This window comes from Erpetoichthys calabaricus, chromosome 10 (assembly GCF_900747795.2).
Source record: "Erpetoichthys calabaricus chromosome 10, fErpCal1.3, whole genome shotgun sequence".
In the NCBI taxonomy this organism is placed as follows: domain Eukaryota; kingdom Metazoa; phylum Chordata; class Cladistia; order Polypteriformes; family Polypteridae; genus Erpetoichthys; species Erpetoichthys calabaricus.
This window is the reverse complement of record NC_041403.2, coordinates 60,142,669-60,161,433: the sequence shown is the minus strand read 5'-3', so window position 1 is coordinate 60,161,433 and position 18,765 is coordinate 60,142,669. Positions and strand designations below refer to the sequence as shown.

The 18,765-nt window shown below is 38.5% G+C and overlaps 1 protein-coding gene across 1 annotated transcript in view; it reads left to right on the top strand.

Moving 5' to 3' along the window:
* Nucleotides 1-1,465: 1,465 nt before the first annotated feature.
* tnr (tenascin R (restrictin, janusin)) overlaps nucleotides 1,466-18,765 on the top strand; it is a 476,387-nt gene continuing 459,087 nt past the window's right edge. Inside the window, exon 1 of the mRNA XM_051933130.1 lies at nucleotides 1,466-1,553. The gene's annotated coding sequence lies outside the window, so the exon portion shown is untranslated. The remainder of the gene's footprint in view (nucleotides 1,554-18,765) is intronic.

Here is an 18,765-nt window from a genome sequence, read left to right as displayed (position 1 = left end):
TCATGAACCTGTATCTGCTTTCATTATGGATCATCTTCCTCTATTTCCCACAATGGCCCACTACAGTCCACCACCTTAGCATATTGTGTGAGGCCAGCAAAGGAAAATGGAGTGTTTGTTTGGTGCATATCTGCAAAGTTCTCAGTATTCCACTTTGCAGCACAAAGATAGATTATCATCTCTCCTTTAAAGGTATACTGTCACCATGAATGAGCAACACACTCGTACTAATGATCTTGAGTTATCTTACAGTAATTCATCCTAAGCAACTTGAAAACTGATTTGTCAATATAGTTAATACACAGTGGGTCCATCAATGGCAATTATGCAATCTATCAGGTTTTATGTAGTTTTGTTGCCAGGTTAAGCTGGCTATAGAAGACCAGGATGTTTGTGTCTAGTCCCTGCACTTTATTTTTCAAAGAAACGTTTCACTAGCTGAAGAAGTCTATCTTCTAAAGCAATATCTTTCTGTCTATTTTTATGTTTTTTTATTCTAGTCTAGCCAATTTAAACTCCCAGTTTCTGCTCATTCCCTTTGATTTTGGTTGCTGTAGTGATTTAATGTGTACTAACTTGTTCTGTTTCTTCACTTTCAAATTACGATTACAGCTTAAGAGGGGCCTGCCTCCAATTTGAAATCAGTCTCTGGTGCTGCTGATAATTATTATAAGAGCCCCCTGTGGACAGATTTCGAGTGTCCATTTCATGTGTCAAGCTCTATGAAGATTTTGCTATGTGTGTTTTCTCGTTTTGATTTAAAATAATTTTTCTCTTGTTCAGAATTTGGATTTTCTGTTTGGTTCTTTGTCTTCAGGATTAGGGTTTAGCTTTTTAATTTTATTTATTGATCTTTTGTTTGTTTTTTTTTTGTGTGTTTTGCTTTTGATTTTCCATCCTAGATTTTGTTTATTTCTATTTTTTTTTGGTTCTTCATTTAATGTGAATTTAGATCTCTTTCTTTCCATCTTCACTGTTTAGTTTTGTCCTCGGTTTTCCTGTAGTTCTTCAATTTTGTATTTCTTGTTCATGTCTATCTGGTTTTCTTAGTATTATTCTCTTTATTAGAAGGATATTTGAGAGCATTCTCTGGGTTGCGATGACACACTTGTTCAAACATGCACAATTTTACAATAATTTGTAATTTAAAAACAGATCATGAATGGGAATAATTTAAGAAAATGTATTCAGGCTTACAAATGTTTTGCAAATTAGTCATAAGATGTTTTTAGAAAATATTTGTTCATTGAGATTTATAATCATTCTAGACATTTGTTTTTTGATAAATGAGAGTCCCGAATCCCACTCTCAGAACATTAGGTTAAATCATAAAAGACATGTCTAAGATGTCAGCTGTTAATGCATAATTCTTTATTTATATATACATTGCGATACATGCCCATATGTTGTGAATTTTTAAAAATGCCTCGAATCAACTAATTCATTTATTCATTTTTTCTTTTTTTTAATATGCAGGTTATTTTCTGATTATTTTGCACACTAGAGGATATTCTGGACCTTAATTCCTGGTTGGAGAAGTACCTTTGGTCTAGGTAATGTTAATACTTCCCATTCTTACATTGATATATATTTAACTATATTTTTACTAACTAATGTTTATTTTTATTAATACTTAGAATGATTTTTTGAGGCAGCATTACAGCATTTAAACAATCTCTTTTTTCTCCATTTAATACTGTATACTAATTAGGCTGTATTTGTATGGGTCTATTTAAAAAGTGTTTTGAACCATGTTTACAAGAGGATGACATGTCCTCCATCTCACTATCCAAAATACTGTCCATAAAGCACCCAGTAGTTCTCCCACTTTCTGACCTAAAGCATCAGGTTGACCGTTAGTCCTAACTCATTTCTCACCCCAGGCTTACAAGGTCAAAGGGTCTGTGGTATTGATAAAACTTTATTCTTGTTCTTTGTGCTTATTCCTGGAACCACTTTTGGATCAGAAATACCCTCATAAACTGTTGTGACTTTCACTCTAAAGATTTCTTTGACAATCCCATATGTCTACACATTTAAAGTTCTAAGCACACTTAATGTTTCACACACCGGCTGAGTAATACAATAAAGTACAGGAATTCAATTCGTGGCTGTTGGAGAATTGTACTTTACCTCAGAGTTTATAAAAGCTTTTACCATGTCCTGAAAATGGGTGTTTTGCCCATGCAGTACTTACCACCAACTGCTGCTGATCCACCCGGCACTCCCACTGTGGTGTGGTCCTTCAAATAACTTTTCGGGAGACAGGAGCCCTTTCAGTACCTGCCGACTCACCTTGCCGTAACTCTGAGTCCTCTGGTTCAAACATACAATTGTGAATTTCCCCTTGGGATTAATAAAGTATCTATCTATCTATCTATCTATCTATCTATCTATCTATCTATCTATCTATCTATCTATCTATCTATCTATCTATCTATCTATCTATCTATCTATCTATCTATCTATCTATCTATCTATCTATCTATCTATCTATCTATCTATCTACAAGACATATGACATATGTAGAGCCGTACCAATAATATTTGCACTTCCACTTAAATATAGAATGTTCATTGTCTGTGTCCTAAGGCCCCTATATTTCTTGCATCTGTTAGCTCTGACAGAAGTTTGACAGAAAAGCTACTTTATATACATTTGTGATGGCACTCAAAAACTATCAATAATAAATTGTATGACTAGTGATTCCAAGTTTGTATCAGTTTCTCTGCAGAAGCTTGGCTTTACACATGTTTTCTTCATTTAATAGTGTACTGAAATTTGTTGTTGGTGTAGTAGTAATGTTTGAAATTTAATTTATATATTTTCTATGTATTGCTCAGTTAATACTCTCTACGCTCATTTTTCAGCTGCTGTTCTATGTTGTTTCAACTTGTTTAATGATAAGGGATTTTTCCCACTCTTGTAGGCTTATGGCAGCATAAAAGAAAATTAGATGCAGCATGGCAAGGTTTTAATGACAAATAGAAAAATGATAATTTATTTGGGGATGTGAAATGCAAGCCCGTTTGCCTGATTTGGGAAGAAGCAATTTCTGTCACAGCATAAAGCATATCACATATGACAAATGTCAAGTGCAGTGACACGCTGACAAGAATAAAACACTGTGAATGAATTTGAATGTGCAGAAAAGTGTTGCTATAAGGCTAAGACAGAAAATGGATGGGATGACTGAATTTACAAACTGAAATTTTATTTTTATTCAGCAATAGATTTTCAGAAGTGCATTGCTGTGGCTCCAGTTTTAAATGATCCAGAAACAATGACATTTTTCCAAAGAGCAAGCTTATTTCTCTGTTATAGCATGTCTTTTATAATATGATACAGGACAATAAATATATTCAGACATTCAGATCTGCTCAATAACTAGTACAAACCATTTTTTCATCTTCTTGAAATCACTTCAGTGTCACCATAAAAATGGAAAATATTTCTTAAATATGTTTAACTGGAACACATTTAATTTGTAATTAGAAAACCTGAGTTGTCTTGATTTTACTACTTCTGTTATACTGGCAAACTTGCATAGCTCTCAGCAATCATCAATACATCAGCACAGATCATTCAACTACTGGCTTCTTCTCACACAGAATTAATTGATTTAAGTAAGCTGGATGGATCCTATAAATTATTTGTAAAGAGAACCTGAGCTCCATTGTGCAGTATTTAAAAGATTTAACGTTATATAAAAAGTATGTAGTGATTGATTTTAGTAATATATTGTGTAATAAATGACATTATAAAAAAGCCAGCAGTTAGTGTGATATGGCCAAATATTTCTCTCTGTTATAATAAAAAAATCTTGGAGTGGGCAGAGTGGTGGCTCTGAGGCTAAGGAGCAGCGCTGGTATCCTGAAGGTTGCCGGTTCGAATCCCCGTCACTGCCAAAAGGCCACTGCTCTGCTGGGCCCTTGAGCAAGGCCCTTAACCTGTAATTGCTCCAGGGGCGCTGTACAATGGCTGACCCTGCGCTCTGACCCCAAGGGGTATGCGAAAACTACCAAATTCCTAATACAAGAAATTGTATAAGGCGAAATAAAGAAAAAAAAAAAAAAGAGAGAGAGACGAGACGTGACTTTCTCAGAGAGACAAGACGAGACTTTGTGCCAAGAGATTTAACTACACCCGGGGCCGGAAATAAAAGACAAAGAGTAGATGACAAAGTAGAACATTGTAAAGAATTCAAAAACGTTGGCGCGATACACATGCAGAGCAGGTTAGAGATAATGGAAGTACGAAAATTCAAAAGTCTCAAAAAAATGATAGTAAAGATCATTAGCACAAACAAATGGAAATTATTACTTGATGAAATAATGGAGCAGCGAAAAGAGATTGAATATATTGTTCGGATTTAAACTTTAAGTCGGAGAGTTGTAGATCATCTAATTCATGTTGCCATCACGGAAAAATAGTGTTTGTTCCCAATGAAGAGACCTATCCTCGAGAATTAAAAGTTTTGTTGTTTGGTGAAAGTGAAATCCACATACAGTACGTGAGCAGCAGAGACGCAAAGTTGCTTGCATGTAGCGCAGGCAGGGGGGTTGGTGAGCGAAGCAAGCAGGGGGCAAAGCCCCCTAGTATACTTGAAATTCCAATTTCAGAACTACCAGCAGCCTCTTATTCAGTGAAGGGCTACATGAAGCAGTACCGTACCAACTGAGTAAATATATTCACCTTATTATGTTATGAGACGTTTCAAAATGTATGACTAAACAAAGTTGAATAAAATTCAGTATTTTTCAAATACATTAGTGCTAAGTCAACTATACATTCTTAACATAAATACAGCACTGCAAAGCTACACTGACTTTGTGACTCGATGTAACAGCCAGAGTTTGCTTTTTAGTCTGTGTGGCTTGGATTGTAAAATATACAGTAATAGAACATGGAGTAGAGCAGTAAGAAGAATTCTCACAAAATATACACTCATTTTCTAAACACCACATGACATTATTAAGAATAATGAAGTAATGTGCAAGAAACTGACTTGGATAAACTAAAAGCTCTGCAGGACTTCAGTGTATAATACAAAAGGTGAAATCATGGATGTTTCATAGAATTCTGAATATTAATAACATTTTCTAATCAAAGAAAAGATTAAGATTTACAGCTTTCTTTTCCCTGATACTTTTATCATGTAGTTTAACTTATTTAATTTGCTTCAATCACCTAATTATTCTGATGCTTGCTTTAAATTAATATGATATTTAATATGGTATTAAGGTTTGTCAGTTTACAGCTGTCTAAGTGACATTTTGGCTGATTATATTGATTGCCTCTCCCTGAAACAAATTTAAGCAATAAAACTAATATTCAATTTTGCTCATTTTTACCCAGGCTTTTTTTTACTTAACAATTATGGAGGATTGTTCTACAGATTTCCATAGCAAAGACAGTATCACTTCATTTTATTAGACAGTGCTGGTGAAGTGAAAGCTAATCCATTAGATAAAGATGCCAACTTTACCAGTCATTGCCCAAATCATTTGGTCATTTTCTAACCAGTCTTAGCTCTGAACAGGGCCGCAGAGGGTACCAGAGCCTATCCCAGCTAACATACGGAGCCAGACAGGAACAAATCCTGGACAAGGAGCCAGTCTACCACAGGGTTAACAACACACACACACCCCAACCACACGTTTTGGTTTTGCCAGTCCTCCTAACCTGAATGTCTTTAGACTGTGCGAGTAAACCGGTGCACCCGGAGGAAACCCACATGGCGAACATGCAAACTCCACATGGAGAGAACCCTTGATGCAAACCCAGGTTTCCTTACTCTGAGGCAGCAGCGCTGCCACTGTGCAGCCATGCTACCTGTTATTATACCACTCATCCTTAATTATTACATGTGTAGTCAATGAAATGAAGGCTATTCGTGGCCAATATTAAGTGGCAATGCAGTGTTGTTTGACGTATTCTCCATGAAGGGGTAAGTACTTCCACAATCCAAGGAAATCTGAGAATTGAGTTGCTGCTGCTACTACTTATCTAAAGAAGCCAGTGTGAGTGGTTTGGACATCTAGTAGACAACAAACATACTGATTTACAACTATAATATATACATCATGAGATAGATCCACGCATTTATTGTCTAAATCTGATTTCCAATAATGTTGTGTTATAGTTGCAGTCTATGATGACATCAGCAGCTCAAGAATGGAGTCTGCCCTGTACTTAACACCAGTTTATTTCAAAGCTGTACGATAGAACATGGGAGATAAAAGGCATATTTTAAAGTGCAAAAATAAAATTCACCCAGAGTAATTTGAAGAAAGAGCAGAACTGTGCACAGAAATGCAGAAAAAAAAAAATCTTGATTTCTATGTCATGCCATTTTTGTGCTTAATGGATAAGCAGTCCACCATGCTGGCAATTCTTCTGCTCAACTCTTTGCAGCAGGTGATTGAGGTGATCTCTCACTCCTGAAAGCATGAAAGATTGCAGCAAACTGCCCAGTGCTGGGCAAAGGTTGATCACCACCAACTGCCAAGCTCTCAGTGCAACATTCTAACTTTGAAACCTAAAGAAAAAGACATATTAGAGAAGAGAAAATCCTCTAGGAAGAGCAATAAACAAAAACAAGTGGGGGGAAAAAAGGGTAATGACTTAATTTATTATACTTTAAATATTTGATTATTATCATATACAGTGATCCCTCGCTATATCGCGCTTCGCCTTTCGCGGCTTCACTCCATCGCGGATTTTATATGTAAGCTTATTTAAATATATATTGCGGATTTTTTGCTGGTTCGCGGATTTCTGCGGACAATGGGTCTTAATTTCTGGTACATGCTTCCTCAGTTGGTTTGCCCAGTTGATTTCATACAAGGGACGCTATTGGCAGATGGCTGAGAAGCTAGATTGCTTACTCTTCTCTCTCTCTTGCGCTGACTTTCTCTGATCCTGACGTATGGGGATTGAGCAGGGGGGCTGTTCGCACACCTAGACGATACGGACGCTCGTCTAAAAATGCTGAAAGATTATCTTCACGTTGCTATCTTTTGTGCAGCTGCTTCCTGAAACGACATGCTGCACGGTGCTTCGCATACTTAAAAGCTCGAAGGGCACGTATTGATTTTTGACTGAAAAACAAACTCTGTCTCTCTCTCTCTCTCTCTCTCTCTCTCTCTCTCTCTCTCTCTCTCTCTCTCTCTCTTTCTCTCTCTGCTCCTGACGGAGGGGGTGTGAGCTGCCGCCTTCAACAGCTTTGTGCCGCGGTGCTTCGCATACTTAAAAGCCAAACAGCACCATTGATTTGTTTGCTAGAGATTGTTTTCTCTATCTATGTGACATTCTGTGCTCCTGACACGCACTCCTTTCAAGAGAAAGATATGTTTGCATTCTTTTAATTGTGAGACAGAACTGTCATCTCTGTCTTGTCATGGAGCACAGTTTAAACTTTTGAAAAAGAGACAAATGTTTGTTTGCAGTGTTTGAATAACGTTCCTGTCTCTCTACAACCTCCTGTGTTTCTGCGCAAATCTGTGACCCAAGCATGACAATATAAAAATAACCATATAAACATATGGTTTCTACTTCGCGGATTTTCTTATTTCGCGGGTGGCTCTGGAACGCAACCCCCGCGTTGGAGGAGGGATTACTGTACTATACTGTATAAAATTTTAAGTTAATAACAGCATTTTTAATTTACAGAGCTGGCCACTGCTTTTTTTCTTATGTTACAGTTAAACATGACATTTTCTAATCCGCATATGGTTCCAATATATGGCTATGGAATCTATTCCTACAGTGTTGGGTGCAAGGCAGGGAACAGTCTGGAATGGAATGGTAATACAACAAATAAACAATAACAAAATGTATTAAAGGGTTACAATTAATTTGATGGTCATTATGGCCTTTTGCGGGTGGCATCATGGCACATTGATTAGTACAGCTGTCTCATAGCTCCTGACCACCAATTTGCATGCTGCTCACATGTCTGTGTAGGTTCCTTTCGAGGAATTCCAATTTTCAGTATCATCTCAAAGACATGTGTGTTAGGATCAAATATCCATCCATCCCTGAGCCTGCTTCTCCAGCCAGAGTCTAAATTAAACCGTAAAAACCATTGGCAGCTGTAAATGTTATGAATGGAAATGGGTATATGAGTGACTAGCTGTCCTCTGCAGCTCCACCCATGTAGTAGTGAAACAGGACAAACTTTAAAAATCAATTAAAAAAAAACAAAAAACATGTCATTCTGGCCAAGCAGAAGGTAGGTACGCTCTAAAGTCAAACGTTGGCACTGTATCTGATAGAGTTCAGCTCTGATGGGGAGAAAAGCACGTGGCCCTGATATCTTTACCAATGATCAGGTACCGTCTAAAATACATGTACCTCTATTTCTCTCTCAAAAATGTCAAATGTTATTCCTTAACAATTTTGTAGATGATAATGTCTGCTGAACAAACCGGTATTGCTAGCTAAGTGGAGGCAAGGTATGCTACAACATGTGGCGAGAGGTAGAGCGACTCGAACTGAGGCTGGCACGTGAGTGAGGAGGGCCCCACCTGGCTCCCTACTCCTGATGTAATGCTTCCTCCTTCCCTTGGCTTGCAGCCTGTCTCTCAGATTCCCACGAATAAATTGTGTCACAAGCGAACTATGATACTTAGCGTGATGAGAGACTTTTATGCAAAAGTCACAAAATCAACTGGAATGTTCAAGCAAATTATAGAAAAAAACCTGATCTAAATCTGTTAAGTAGTTCTCTCGTGAAAAGCAGACAGACAGACAGGCACGTTGGATTTTATGTATATTGTGTCCTGCAATTAATTGGAAACCTTTAATGGTTTATTCTGGCTTCACATGACACTTTTTTTGGAATAAGTAGGTTAAGAAAACAATTTGATGGAGGTTCTTTCAGAAACACAATGAAAAAAAATAAGTCTGTTTCAATAATGGTTTCTAAAAGATTAGCATATTTTATAAACTAATTAGTACATTATTAATACATTCTTTATAGTGACCATGCCCATAATATAATATAATAATAATAATAATAATAATAATAATAATAATAATTCATTACATTTATATAGCGCTTTTCAATATACTTACTAAATCTATTCCATTCTCTAAAACAGACCTTCCAACCCAAAACGACTGTCTCCTGCCTTAATTTCATTCTCAACAAATTAAAATATTTTACCTTAAAAGTGATAGAGGATAATAAAAAAGAGAAAATCAAAGCAGAGAAGCATGCACAGCAATACAGAGACACAATGAGGGCATTCTGTTGCTTGCTTTTCTCACCCTCTGACATGTTCTTCTTCACAATTGTCCTGCCTGGTAAATAGGTGTTTCTCAGCTCTTTACTTGGTGAAAACACTGACTTGTTAGTAAAAACGAGAAAAGGGATGGTGGTGATTACTGTGTTGCTTAAACTCATTCTGTCCTACTGTTATACTGTATACTGTATGGCCCTGACAGACTGTCTTATAAGTTGCAGCTCCCTATCTAATATATATTATACAACAAAGTTGCCATACAAATGATACTTTAACTTAAGGCAAAATAAAACCATCTTGGGAAAGGGTGAGGATGACATTTAAAAGAGTGAGGGCACAATAAAGGGTGACATGAGAGAATCAAGGGACTTGAAGTGGATACACTCAATAATTCTCCTTGAAAATGTTTTTTGTCATGAATGCTCTAGGCTCAGTTCATTCTCAAGTCATACATGTCACACACAGAAAGAAAGACTTACAAAAATGAATATGTTAGAATTTAAACACACTATATTGTATTAATATTTAACAAAGTCATCCCTTAAATTTCTTATAAACTAGCATAACCAGCTCCCAATTTACTTCAGACATTTAATAAGCTAGAGGAGTACTGGGAGGCCAGGACAATACCACCCATGCAAGCTCACCTGCTGTATGTAGATAGATAGATAGATAGATAGATAGATAGATAGATAGATAGATAGATAGATAGATAGATAGATAGATAGATAGATAGATAGATAGATAGATAGATAGATAGATAGATAGATAGATAGATAGATAGATAGATAGATTTAGAGAAGCATTCTTGTCTATGTATATTACATGTTAGCACACTGCAACCATATTCAGGTATGGCATGCCAGGCATTTCCAATTAGACAGTAATGTTAACTTATTTTTGTTATTCATTTCGATGTGCAATGAGACATTGGGCGCTGTGCAACTTCATCCATGGTTTTGCTGGAGTGAGATCAGTGTCATCAGATACTGTACATTTACTGTATCAGGTGTAGTGAGGACTGAAAATGATATCTCCTTTGGCTCTTCTTTAACAACTCGCTGAACAACTCTTCTTTTCACCTCCTTTTAACTGGTTATGAAATCACAACATTTAGTCCATCCATCGATCTATTATTTTGACATGTTTATACAGTGCAACGTCACGAGGCAGCTAGAGCTTATTTTAGTAATCATTGGGTGCAATGCATATTTTACAGTTCATTTTTTCAAAGATGTAGCCACCACTTCTTTCAGCCTCACATTGGCAATGGCAGTATCATCGTAGAAGATAGATAGATAGATAGATAGATAGATAGATAGATAGATAGATAGATAGATAGATAGATAGATAGATAGATAGATAGATAGATACAAAAGCTCTGTAAATAAAATAAATACATAAATAGGTAAATAAACAGAAACGTGTAGTCTCTAGTTAGGTGATTTGTGTCCATTAGCTGAAGCTGAAAAATGTTGGTAACAGAGGTTATAGAGATGTTGGGGAGGGGGCCTTCAACAAAATGAACCTTGACAGTCTGAATACATCACCACTCTGACCACACTAACATAAATGCATCACATGCTTTATCAACACTCAGTTGTTATTTTTGTAACTTTGGCAGGTTTGTCATTTTTAATGGCTCCCCTGCTACAACTCTTTTGAATGATGGAATTCTAGGTCACACTGTTGGTGACTGATACCCAGGCTGTGCTGCTGGTCGATGACATTACAGTTTACTGTAGGGAAATGTGGCACAGTTATTACTTCTTCTGCCTCACACATCCGGCATAACCTACATCCTGGGTTTGCAACCTGAGCCTAATTGTTTTCAGTTTACGTGTTCTTACCATGTCTGCACCAGTAGGCATGTATGTGTGCTCCGAAATGATACCTCCTCCAGGGCTGTTTCATGTCTTATTAATAGGTTTATGGGGGCACTATTGTCTAATGTACAGTGACATTCTTACTTGCATGTGCAAATCAACAGTGGATTTAAGAATCTATACTAGATAGATAGATAGATAGATAGATAGATAGATAGATAGATAGATAGATAGATAGATAGATAGATAGATAGATAGATAGATAGATAGATAGATAGATAGATAGATAGATAGATAGATAGATAGATAGATAGATAGATAGATAGATAGATACTTTATTAATCCCAATGTGCATTATGTATACTGTGCATCTGGGATGTTAAGGATAAATAGTGAAAATTAAACAAATTAGAGAATAGACCCAAAAGTAGTTTAAAGCCATGAAAGTATACACTTGAAGTATTTGTTTGTGTCCAACATGTTAATACATTATTTATTAATGAAGTAGAATCATTTTTTATTTCTCCACTGACTACTCTGACCCAGTGCTCATTGAGGAGTGCTATATAAGAATACATTGAAATGAATTGAACAAATTCAGTTATTCACACCCAAAACAAATTAATAAAAGACCTAGATGTTATTTTACTAACAATGGACCTAGGTTCTGAACAGAAGTAAAAAGGAAAATCAGTACTTGCATGGCAGACTAGTTTATTGGTAAATATGCAAGCAAGAAATAAATTGTAGCATTGGGTGAAGGTCTTCAGGTAAAGAAAAGTGAAGCTATTGTACAGCAAACACGAATTGCTGATTACCTGTACATTCAGATTTTTTCTCTGAGACCTCTTGTGAAGATTTCCATAATATATTCATTGGTTCAAGATGCAATGAATGATGAAATTGGTCAAAAGAGCACAGAGCAGGGAGGTGCAATGGAATGCATGGAGAGTGGAAATTGTGGTCTTTGTGACCATAAACAATTTCTACTCAGTCACAAGTACTGAAAACTAAGGAAAAAGGAAATGGAGAGAAATTTAATCAGATGAGTTCAGCAAGTAATATGGAAAATACTTGATTCAAATCATTGGTGCAAGATTTAAAATAAAAATTGATTGTAAGTGCATTTTTTCTATTATATTTTTAAGCATCTGATTTTTACATTTAAACATTCAGTAGTAGCATTGCCCTAAGAACTCCCCTATTAACCGGCAGAGAACTGGTTAGTGTGCTTGCCTCACAGCTTCAGGTTCCTTGGTTCAAATCCCGACCTCTCCATGTTTCAAAGATATGCAAGCTGTTGTATCTGGCAACTCCACGTCTGCCTCACATGAGTGAACGTCAGTGTGTCATGCAGTAGGATGGTGACCCATTCAAGGTTTTCTTCTGCCTTGTACCCAATCCTGCTAGGGCATGGAATAAGGAGGGACAAATATTAAAAATCAAGCCTTTATTTTCCAAAAAAGATATGAAAGAAGAATGGCCCAAACAGCTATTTATACTGTGAAGTCTGCTCCATTCCATTAATTTTCTGAAACCTGATAAAGCCAATTCAGGGACACAGGGACCTTTCTTAGCAGCGCTGGACAGAATGCAAAGACAGACAAACCTTCATAGTGTGCTGGTCCATCACAGGGCACACTCGCACACATACCCACCCAGGACCAATTTGGAATCACAAATTAACCTAACATGTATGTCTTTGAGAATGTGCGAGGAAACCCAAGAAACCAAAGAAGTCATGGGAGACATGAAAACTCCACTCAGTAACTGATGTCAAAAAGGGGCTGATACCCAGGACAATGTATCTATGAGTCAGAAATGCTAACCAAGACACCACCACGGTGTTGCTCTGGGAAACACAGATATAAAAACTACCCTTCTGGTTTTCCCACTCACATTTATACCATGAAACACTCAAGCAATATACATGTCTGCTTACACTCTTTTATGGTCAGTGCATCCCCTCTGACCCTTTTATCAATTTTAAACTTAGTGAACAGTAATGGAGTAGCTGTTCACAGCCAGACTAATATGTCCAGACAGATTATAGATTCAATTCTGGGCATGGAGAATGTCCTACAAATCTCTGGACAATTAAAACCATTGTGACATCTGCATGCCTAAGCCATGTCTTTCATCTGAAAAAGCAAGTGCCGATAAGATGTGACACTTTGTGATAATATATAACTAGCCAAAGTATTCAGCATTACCCCAGGTATATTTATATTAAAGGTTAAGGAATGAAAGGAAATATTTATTGTTTTTCAAATGCTGAGCCTTTTGTTTGTGATGGCTGAAATGCAAGTGTCGCATCTGTCATCTATACTCCTCTCTATCGAGTTCTCTGCTCTCACGAGTCAGGAATTTCTTTTTTTCAGGACTGGTTCTAACTTTTTTTATGCTTTAGGCAAAAGAGTCAATGTTGTACCCATACCACAGAGTCTTGAAGACAATTACTATATATATTACTACAGATTGTTGAGCAGCTTCTGCTTTATTATATCAGATGAGAGGCACACAGATGTTGGATCAAATAGCAGGACAGGGAAATCCTGTTTTGAAGACCCCTGCGAGTCACACAAACAGCATGGGCGTGGTAGCAGGAGTGGGTATCAGGGGTTGAGCACCAAAGATCACCCAAAAACTTTGATGCTCTAGGCTATTGCCAAGTTCACCAATGTGATACGTCTACCCCCGTTTTTTTTTTTGTGCATGGAATATCATAATTGCAGTAACTCCTTGCTGGGCTGGACCATGAAGGCTACTTCTTTGCACTTTGTGGTTTAGTGTGGTTTCATGAGGAGTTGTTTTTCACATTAGGATGTTTTTTTACTAAATAGTTGAATCATTGATGCAGCATGCAACATGGGCACAACAACTATTTTTTGTGTTGTTTTCTTTATTGCACCTCTGTGCATAATGAAACTTTTGAAACTCCATAAACTGTGTTTGATAAGTTGGATTAACAATAAAATTTAGGTGAAATTTCATAAACATACTTTCAGCTGCTTTAAAATAATGCATGTGGTGTTGGCCCTCCCATTATGAATCCTACTGAAATTCTTAAAACTCAATGAAGCCTGCATTTGAAATTGCATTAACAGTAATTTAAAGAATAATATTGTGAAAAGTAAGCATATCCATTTTTGAATGATGCATGATTTTTTTTTTTTTACGCAAAACCAACCTGCGTCCTTACCATTGAATCACTGACATGGAATGTAGGCATTGTAAATAGGGCCAAAACCATATGCCAACTTCATTACCATTGACTGAACTGTTTTAGTGCGATTACATAATTTTGGTTTGCACAGACCCACAATCCGTACAACCAAATTTCTTGCTGGAAATTTTGAAAGGCTTTAAAGTTCAGATGTTAAGTTGTATCAACAGTAATACGCATGCAAAATTTCACAAACTTCGACAGCCATTTTTGAATGATGTAGTTTCTGCCACCCCCCTCATTACAACCACCCTTCCCAATTAAATTTTTGAACTGCTTGGATTTTAAGTTTGGTTGGCTTTACTATACAGTCAAACTTTCATTAAGATTGACTAAACTGTTTTGGAATAATGCACAATGTTTGGGTTGCTGCGCTCCTCAATTCCCATTAAATGAATTAATTTTTTTAAATGTGATATAGCCTATATTTTAAATTGGACCAATGGCAACCTACATGCAAAAATTAGTAAAAACCAATTCATCCATTTTTGCATGATTAACAAAGAGTCAAGTTGTGATCTGAGGGTTGAAATTTGGTCCTTAATGTGCAAAACACATAAATAGCATCAAACAAAAAAGATAGATTAAAAAAATTATATATAATGCTGTGCAAAATCAAAGAATATTTTGTTAGTCTGGGCGGTAGGAATGGCATTCAATTTGTAGTGGCATAGCCTGGCCTGACCTTAACATTCTAAAATGGAAGTTTTAAAATTAAAATAGCTTTTTAAACTGAACAAAATTGACAAAACTGAATCGACTGTTCAGGATTTCTGCCATACGATTTTTTTTTTTGATAATTATCTGCTTCAGTTTCTGTGTCTTTGACTCTTCCTTGATAACCACATTAAACAGACACTCTTCTGCTCAGATTCCATAATTCACTTGTACTTGTCATGCTTTATTCATGTAGGCTGATTGTAAATAAACCTTTAGAAGCTTTAGTGTGTGTTCAATTACGGGGGAAATGCAAAAATCATTTTTCTAATGCTAGTGCATTTTACCACATTAAACTGATTCAGTGTCACTGAACTGATCAAACTGGAAATGCAGTATACCTAACCTAGCTTCAACTAATCTATACAGCCTAGCTCCCTAAACCCGACATAGACAGACACAGGCAAAAGTCTAGCACAACACAAAGGTTTTTATTTGTGGGAAACTCGTTCCCAACAGTTTCCCACAACAGCAACACACAGCATAAAGCACCAAGGAACACACAACAGTTGTCTTTGTCTTCTCTCTTCCTTCTGTCTTTCTCTCTGCCTCTGTCCACCTTTATTCTGACTCTGGCTCCTAGAATGAAGGCAGTGGGCTTCTTTTATCCTACACCCGGGAGTACTTCCAGTGGTCCATTAACATGGTCTGGAAGTATTTCCGGGTGAGACAGAAGCACAATAAAATAAGGGCTTTGCAGTGTCTTCAGCACCCCCTGGTGCCCCAAACTGGAACCCAAAAGTGCTGAAGCAGCAAACTCCAACTCCCTGTCTTCCTCCAAGAGGGTGTGTCGATGTTGGCCAGTCCATGGCTGCGTCCTGAAAGATACAAACAAGAGAGCGATGGGGAGATGTTGTGCCAATGCCATCTCCTGGCGTCTACATGCACTGTATACATGCAGCGCCTCCAGCTAACAACACTCGTTGCATCACTGCACCCTTGCTGCACTTGGGACCTGCAGGATTGGAAACAGAACAGGAACTCCTGTTCCACCTCACACCCAGTCAAGGTCAGCGTGTTTCTTTGTGTCAGCGGAGAGAGACCCTCCGCCATATGTGAGCACATGGGCTCATCCACTGCAATGTCTGGAGATCCGGTCCTTCTCTTGGTGGTCTACTTCTTTCTTTTGGATGATATGGCAGTTTGGGTTTCTCTATGAGATAAAGAGAGATCCTGCACTGTCTTGCACCCGTTTTGACTTGCTCCTTCTCATTCAGGCCTTGGTCATTCTCTCCCACCGCCAGGCATTCGGTCATCACACCCGTGTCCGCTGTCAGAACCAATGCTACTCGAGATTCTTCAGAGTCAACTAAAGTTAATTTGCATTGAGTTCCTTTTCATGTAGAGTACTGGTGTCACTCACCTGTACCGCCACATCTGTGTGGTCAGTGTGTCCTGCACCGGGCTTCCTCAAATAGTCCTTTACCATTTTCAGGGGAGCCTTGGCCATGCTCTCCAGACCCTCGATCATCCACATCAGCAGATCAATCCATCCATCCATTATCCAACCCGCTGAATCCGAACACAGGGTCACGGGGGTCTGCTAGAGCCAATCCCAGCCAACACAGGGCACAAGGCAGGAACCAATCCCGGGCAGGGTGCCAACCAACCGCAGTCAGCAGATCAACCACCTGCAAAATATCCCATACAGGCTGGAGCATTCTCTCCAGCTCCTGTACCACTAAAACACAATTAGTCATTTCTCCGAGCAGGGTACTCGTACATTGGTCTTCCCCCTCTGTCTGCCATGAGCCATGAAGCAAACATTTTTCTGGTGCAGGGTCCATCAGGTGTCTTATGAACTCGGGGTGGTTGTTCACCAGCCCCACCTCCACCATTTTACTGGCAGGATACTAGCACACACCTTCCAACCCCTTACCTGCTCCTGGGAGGGTGGTTCAATCCTACATTGCTCTATCTACCCTTTCCTGGATCCCGTCATTTGAGTGAGGCTCCAGGCAGTCTTCCTGCCTCTGTCTTTCAGTGAGTAGCTGGGCCAGGTCCTTGTCACTTATTTCGTCAGAGCTCGGTCCTTCATCATCTCATAGATCAGTGTGCTGTGGCCATAGACAGTAATCTGGACATTCTCCATCTAGGAGGTCGGCACACGGGACAGACATGTAACAATCCCATGGAATATCATCCCTGGGCCTGGCATCTACCTCTTCCTGAATCCCCTCGTCTGGAGCTCACTTCTTATGTGTGGCCTCTCTTCCCAGCAAGCCAAATGCTTGCCGGCAACAATGGCATTCATTTGGCCATCTGCTGCCTCTGAGCCTTGACTGGTCCTCTTTTTCCCCATTAGGGCAGGAGCAGTGTTTCTGTGCCCCTTCGACGGGTCCTTCACATGCTGCCATGCTGCTGTGTGTGTGCAGTTGCACTGCTGTGTGAGGGTTTGCCATGGATGTTACAATGCAGGTCCCTGCCTCGCAGACAACCAGGAATTCTGCTGACTACGCCACTTGTGGGTTGCAGAGGGGCGCTCCAGCTCCCACCCATCCCCGACACAGACAGACACAGGCACAAGTCTAGTACAACACAAAGGCTTTTATTTGTGGGAAACTTCATTATCCAGAAGCGCTTCTAGATGAATTGGAAGCCCAATGAAACAGGGCTCCACAGTGCCCTCAGGGGGTCCCCTCAGAACCAAACAGGGCTGAGCCACCATATTCCAAACCCCATGAAGTCCTCTGGAAATCCATCGTGCTGCAAAACTCTACGTGGGCAGTCATCTAGCAATCCGGAGGGGAGTGATGACCCGAGCATGTTTCTTCCACTGTCCTTCCATTAAGAATGCATCCCAGCTGGGCAAGGGCGCCAGCCGTCCACCACACCACCAAAACATATTGCAGGCACTGTTGTGCTCTTAATCAATGAGATGAGCTACTGAAGCTACTTAACACAGATAGGCATTAGTCACCTCTATGCCATGGTAGCTAAATCAGTAGACAATGTGACACAGAGTAAGTGGACTTGTACAGGCAGTCAAACCCACAGAAGCAGGCTCTGCATATCTGTTCATTCTTTTAGGACAAGCAGGCAGTTAAAGCACTTGCGTGGACCCTTTAGTACAATGCATTTTTAATGTTACTTCTGTTTTAATAGAAAATGCCAATTGTTCTTGAGTTGCGATATAGCTATCTTGAGAAATACGCCAAAGTGAAAATAAGAATAGCATTAGTTTTGTGCAACCAGATTCTCAAACGAGAACAGCCATCAGGAGACAACTTGATAAAAAAGTCTGTAGTGAATACTGATGAAATCCATTGCTGAAAAGGTACTGCCCACAGGGTTCTTTCTAAAATTCCACCCCAAATTTCCTCCATTCCATGCACTTTAAATGTTTGGTGTTGCATTATCCCGTTTTTGCTTATGTATAGGACAAATGCAGTATATAAAAGAACTTTGGAAAGACATAGAGCTAAAACTGAACAAAAGGCTCAGAGAAAATAGAAAGGTACAATTGCTCTTATAAGTTCAAACGCTCAGTACCTGAGGCTTAACAATTAATTTATACACAGCATTTTGCTGTCATTGTGACTATTGCATCACTACATGGCATAAAAGCAGCAAGTAAAATTTAGAGAAGCATTCTTGTCTATGTATATTACATGTTAGCACACTGCAACCATATTCAGGTATGGCATGCCAGGCATTTCCAATTAGACAGTAATGTTAACTTATTTTTGTTATTCATTTCGATGTGCAATGAGACATTGGGCACTGTGCAGCCTCATCCATGGTT